General features: G+C 39.0%; 1 protein-coding gene across 1 annotated transcript in view; it reads right to left on the bottom strand.

The window, feature by feature from the left end:
* Positions 1–256: 256 nt before the first annotated feature.
* The window catches only part of LOC106945294 (potassium voltage-gated channel subfamily A member 1-like), a 16,914-nt gene continuing 11,016 nt past the window's right edge, over positions 257–6,154 (bottom strand). Inside the window, exon 2 of the transcript XR_001424533.1 lies at positions 257–1,121. The gene's annotated coding sequence lies outside the window, so the exon portion shown is untranslated. The remainder of the gene's footprint in view (positions 1,122–6,154) is intronic.

The raw sequence follows: 6,154 nt of genomic DNA, 5'->3' as shown, positions 1-6,154 counted from the left end.
TACAGTGTTATTTTTATAGAATAATAATATCTATATTCTTTTTTTTTTTTTTATATATTTTTTATATATATATATATATATATATATATATATATACACATATATATATATATATATATATATATATATATATATATATATATATATATATATATATATATATATATATATATATATATATATATATATGTCAAATGTGACTTTTACTTTGTAATTTAACGCCCTGAAATTGGGACTCTGTCTCTTTAAAAACTCCTGCTCTTTCTGAAACTCCGCCTTCAGGAAGTCATCACAACATGGCTCCTCTATTAACCCTTTAACAACGTTTTAATCAGCGTTGCACAGAGAAGCTGTTCCTGTGATGATCTCAGCAGAGGCGCTGTGTTTGCTAATTGCTGCTGGCTAGTCTCGAGGAGCTGAGTGCGGGAGGGCTACTCTGCTAGAAGCTTCCAAACTTCGGCTTCGAGGAGGAGGGACTGTGCCTCGAAGGCGGCGCTAGGTCCACGCAGGCATTTAGCACAGCTGACTGGTTGCCATGGGAAGATTACAGGACTTCTCAAACATGCATGAGAGAATCACACCAGGTGTGTCTTTGGTGAGGGAATAACATTATAACATGATGTAAAGCTCATAAAAGTAAATTTCACATAATACTGCCCCTGTGACGTGATGCGGATAGTTTCAAAAACGCTCAGATAGATGAACTGCTGCAAAGAAAAAAGGGACATTTTTTATCTAACGAAGTTAATTAGCGATAGACTGAATATAAACAGAAAGCCTCGGTATCGTTTTGAAAGGCTTTAAAACAGATCGGCTCCAACAGACGCAGGAGAAAAATATCAGAACTCCATGTTCTTTGCTACGCTGTCTCATGGAAAATCTGAATCTGGAAGATGGCAAGTAGGTGCTGAAATCACTCAATAGATGTAAAGTGAGGAAGAGAGTGAGATATAAACAGAGTTAGAGTAACAGAGAGAGCGCTGGTGCAAGAAGAGTGGGCCCAGCGCCAACCTACCCCACCCTTACTGCTGCTGCTGCCTGCAGAGAGAGGAGTGCTGCATTTCCTGAGGGCAATGCAGAGGAAGGGGGAAGAGGTTCGCTTCTGTTCAGGTCACCACACTCTATAAAACAAACAAAAGCAGCCACCTGAGAAGGACAGAGGCAAGCGACTGGTTTCCATTTCCTCGTTTTGCAAAAAGACATGACAGGGGTTTTAGTGAAACTGATTTAGAAAAATAGACAGGACTCACCTGAGCTAAATGGATCCAGGGCTTAACATGAATGGTGATTTTTTTTTTTCAATATATATGTATACTGATGAGGGCAAGAGGTGATTTTTCATTTAATCGTCTTGGTAACAGATGTTACATTTTTACAGTGTCTTAACCAAACAAACTAAAATAGCTTCCTTTCCATTACTAGAAAGTTTTATTTTTTGTTAAAAATATCATTTATCTTTTGTATGTGAAGGTGAAAAAACAAAAAACAAAACACAATTTCATCTCAAGAGCGTTGAGCTAAAAGTGACCCATTTGGAGCAGAGTTTACATCCCCATAAGTGCAAGTTAAAGATGACATTTTTACCTTAAATAAATCAAGGATTCACAGAAAAGACCAACGTAGAGCTGTTTGTTTTGTCAGTGAGTAAGAACAGAAACACATGGCTGAGGCTGTATCATGCTGTGGGACTGCTTTCATCATATCACAAAGGAACTTTAAGCATCAAAGGGATACATACTTTTAAAAAAAAACACAGAGAAGTTAGAACAAATTCAATGTCACAAAACAGTCAGAGCAAAAATGTCTTTCTTTATATCCTGATATCCTCACAATAAAAGTCAACAACAAAGAAAGAATTATTGCAGTTATTGAAAATCGGTGAAGACAAGTGAGAACTGCCACCTGAAAATATGACATCTGTGTGTTTAAAAGAGCTTGTTAAGGACTGACAGATAGAAGATGTTTATCTGGCAACAAAAAACATATTGCGGTACTTTTTAATATACATTTCTTTCTGTAAATTTTTGGGGGAGTGATTGCCGTTCAGTCGGCCAACCACAGTCTGATCAAACATTGAAATCTATAATATTAAACAGTTTCACTGTCACAGGAGACCTTCGTTGAGCTTGTGCTGTTTTCCCGGCCGACCAATCTGTTACTGGACTTGAGTTGCACAAGTCAAAGTTGCCAAATGCACCAGCTGTCGGTCGTTTCAATCTACGGTCACAAGAATCGGAGGAAACGTTTGAATTTTAAAGACATTTGACTAAAAACATTGAACATGGAGTGTTTCTGTGCTACCTCTGGTCTTGCAGTTGTTTGGAAATGAAGTCATTAAGTCCTGAGATAGGCTCTAAAATAATAATTACAGCATTGTATCCAACAAGTATCAACATACCTTTACTGAACATTGCAACATCAGTTTCAACCCTAACTTTCCTTGCTACTTTCTATGTATCTGTTATTGCAATGCTGCCACCTGAGCTAAATGGTTACTGAAGAAACACATCAGGCACAAAATCTGTGGTCCAACGGCCATTAACACTACTGCCATGTAAAATCTGCATGCATGGCGCGTTGAATTTCACTTCCGACCAAATATCGTCTTTGAGTGGATAATTTAATGTCGAGAAGAAACGATGCCAAACAAAATACATTCGCGATTGTTTCTTCTCAGAGTAAAACCGTTGCGACTGAGAAAGCTCAAAACGTTGTGCGCTTGCTTTTTAGTGAAAGGAAACATTAGTGTCTAATAAAGTATAAGACAAATGTTTGGTGCCAGTAAAGTTGTTGTCAGAGAGAACCTGCTGTTGTCATCAGTGTGGGTTCTCCCATGGGAAGGCTACCGGAGGAAATACTGCTCGGCCCTCCAGCTGAAAACAAAAAGAGGGTGTGTGTGTGTGTGTGTGTGTGTGTGTGTGTGTGTGTGTGTGTGTGTGTGTGTAATTATTACCTTTTTTTTATGCCAATAAAATTGCAATATTTGCTCTTTCCTGGAAACAATTTTCACAAACTAAACAAATCAAACAAACCCACAACGAGAATCAAAGTAATCAACAAGTAGATGTCAAAAATAAAATTTTTGCTGCAGCTTCCAAGATTTCAGATGCTACTCTTTTATTATTATTATTATTATTATTATTATTATTATTATTATTATTATTATTATTATTATTATTATTATTATTATTAACTTTTACTACACCAGAGCAGAGGCAGAAACTCTGAAGGCGTCAGAGGTGAGTCGACTTGCAAAAGGTGACAGAGGCAAGTGATCCCCTCCTGGGACGGGACGATTAGAGTGAAACTATTACCTTAGTCACATCAATCATCGCTAATGGCTCCTAGGAGAGAGAACCGTAGTAGAGGGACGCCGACACTTCTGCAGAACTGCAGCATATTCTTGCTGCCATGGCGCTGCGCAGAGAGAGACGCGCACAACGTGGTGGCGACCTGAAGTTTACATTCGCTCATCATCAGCTCAGAGGTAATATTAATGGTAGTATTTCGTGATCATATAATCACACCACAAGCTTTAGCCAATTAAAAATCTGCTTTATCTGTTCCAACACACTTTTTGATTTGCACGTGGGATGATGACACCCAAATGTGTCAAAGGTCGGACCCAAACTCTTAAACTTGGATGATAGAAGTGTGTCAGGATGTTTTGGAGCTATGAGGAAGAATCAGGCAGGGATTCAACTGGAAAATACTGAAACACCACAGCCACTTTCCATACACACACAGAGAGTAAGAGAGGGCGCTAACCTGGAGAGAAGCATGCTTTTTTTTCCTTCTTCTTTTCAAAATTAACACCTGCAAGTATAAAGGCAGAAACAACAGCCTTTATCGAATAAGTGTTAAAGGAGGTTGAGAGTGATCACCATTTGACCTCAGGAGCGAGTGTGAGGGTAGCAACAGTCAGACGTAGCGGTGGCAGCATCAGGCTGAGGGGTCTGCTTTGCTGCCAGCGTCTCCCGCAAGAAATGAAAACAAGTCAAACATCTCAAAAGCTGAAAGTGAGCAGTCTAGACAGAAAGGTGAACTTTATACTTGCTTTTAGGGGTGAACTAACTATTTCTTGAATTTGAAAACACTTCTTTGATTGTATCATTTGCCTTAATGAGCAAAATGGGGTTAACTTTTGTAATTGATTCCTTTTTCTATTCCAGAGATGAATCGTAAAAGCAACACAAAAACTTAATATGACCTCCGTGCCGATGATGAGCGTACGCAGGCTTCTGACCCTGGACTGGATCCCCTCCCCCCGCCCAGCCCCCTCCAACCAAGCCCCAAGCAGAAATGATCGAAGCCTACACGAGCTGATCCTTAAAAATTTATTTAGGTTAATGGAAGATGTAGTCAGAGGTGGTATAAGAAACAGAAACCAAAGAACTCAGAAACATAAAACCCTTGCATAGATCACAGACCATGCCTTTTGTCATCATCTGACAAACTGAACACATTCCAGCATAATCCTTGGTAAACACAACATGACAATGACGGCTGGATCAAATAACACAGTTAAAAGTTTGGTTCGCTTTGTGGATGGAGAGAGGAGCAGAATGCTTCGACAGTCCTTCGGCGCTGCGCTCCTTGAGAAAGCAGCTAAATGTGCGATCGGGACAGAAAACACAGATTCGTAGCCATCATACTTTCGTAAAACAAACAGGAAGTCCTGGAGCAAGGTACACAACACCCCAACAAATCCATCCAGTTCAGTGTTTCTACAGCAGGCGAAAAAATAAAAATAAAGAAAGAAAGCAGTCCAGCATCAACACTTTTGAAAACCCAGAATGCCCTGAAATCTGAACAGAGGATTGTGTGTTTCACATGTCACCCCCCCCCTCACCTCCCCAACACAACACAGTCACAATACAGTCTGACTGAGATAACAGTGGACAATGTGTCACATTGAAGAGCTGTTAAGAGTCTAAGAAACTAGCCCTTGTTGTCCTTGCTCACATTCAGCACCGACCTGCACGTCAATCCCCACATCGGGACGCCAAGCTCCGTCAGTCCCGGCGCTAAGGTGCTTTTTCAGAAATCACAACAGCTTTCACTACTGAGCTTGGTTGCAGATGAAAGCAAGGGTTTCTTTTTTTAAAAAAAAAAAACGATGCAACTGTGTCGTAGTTAAATCCGCAGCTTGAAAGGTAAAGCTCATGCAGTCTTCCATCGCCCATGCAGTTGTTTTTTTTTGTTTGTTTGTTTGTTTTGTTTTTGTTTTTGGGATGTTTTTTGCATTTAGTAGGTTTTTGTAGAGATACGTTACAGCAGGAGTAGAGTTTGGTAAAAAAAATAACATGAACAGCAGGAGTGATTTCATTTATTTCCTGTTTGTTTGTTTCTTCGTTTTTGATTCTAGGTTAAGAAAAATCATCTGTGCCTTCATAACCGTCTGCATCGTCGGATGTACAGGAAGTGATCGTTGTACAGTGATTTTTTTTATTTAACATGGCTTGCTGGAGGAACACATTCTTTTTTTTTTTTCCCCAATATATAAGGCTTGTTTGTCCTAAATCAGTCATATTACAGTGCCACCATACACAAAACAATTAAAAGAAAAAGAAAAAACCTGAAAATAACGCATCTTACTTCTTTTTCTAATAATTTCAGTACGTGTTGGTTACTTTTCTCTAAATTGTTAGCATCACAAAAGCTTTATTTTTTTCTCTTTCTTTTTTGTTTCTTTGTTCAATTCGGCTATATTTAGTTCTGATTACATTTGTTTGCAGAAGCATAATATCAAACACACACATGTTCAGGCACCTTCTCTTATTTTCACACCATAAACAACCTCAAGAACTTTACTCTGAGTGCATTATTGGCTCTTCCTTGCAGGTTTGACCGAGCCATTTAGCAATTTTTATTTATTCCTCTCTCTCTCTTTTTTCTGCTTCAATGAAGCCCTGTATGCTTTTCTCTAAATAAAATAATAGTTACTACATCTGAGGACAAAAGTCACCTGGTCGGTACCAAGTTGTGGTAATAGATTGGTACAGTCTTTAACCAGGTTATATGTTGTCCTATTGCTCGTTAGGATGCAGTTTTCATTGGGTAACTGAATGCATAGCACCATCTGTATATGTCCTCTCTGCTAGAAAGATCATCAGTATTTTCTCCATCGCTGTGTTTTTTTCTCTTACCCCCC

Source organism: Poecilia latipinna, unplaced genomic scaffold, assembly GCF_001443285.1.
Source record: "Poecilia latipinna isolate Pla-1442-1.1 unplaced genomic scaffold, P_latipinna-1.0 Scaffold138, whole genome shotgun sequence".
Lineage (NCBI taxonomy): Eukaryota > Metazoa > Chordata > Actinopteri > Cyprinodontiformes > Poeciliidae > Poecilia > Poecilia latipinna.
This window is presented reverse-complemented; position numbering and strand designations above follow the sequence as displayed.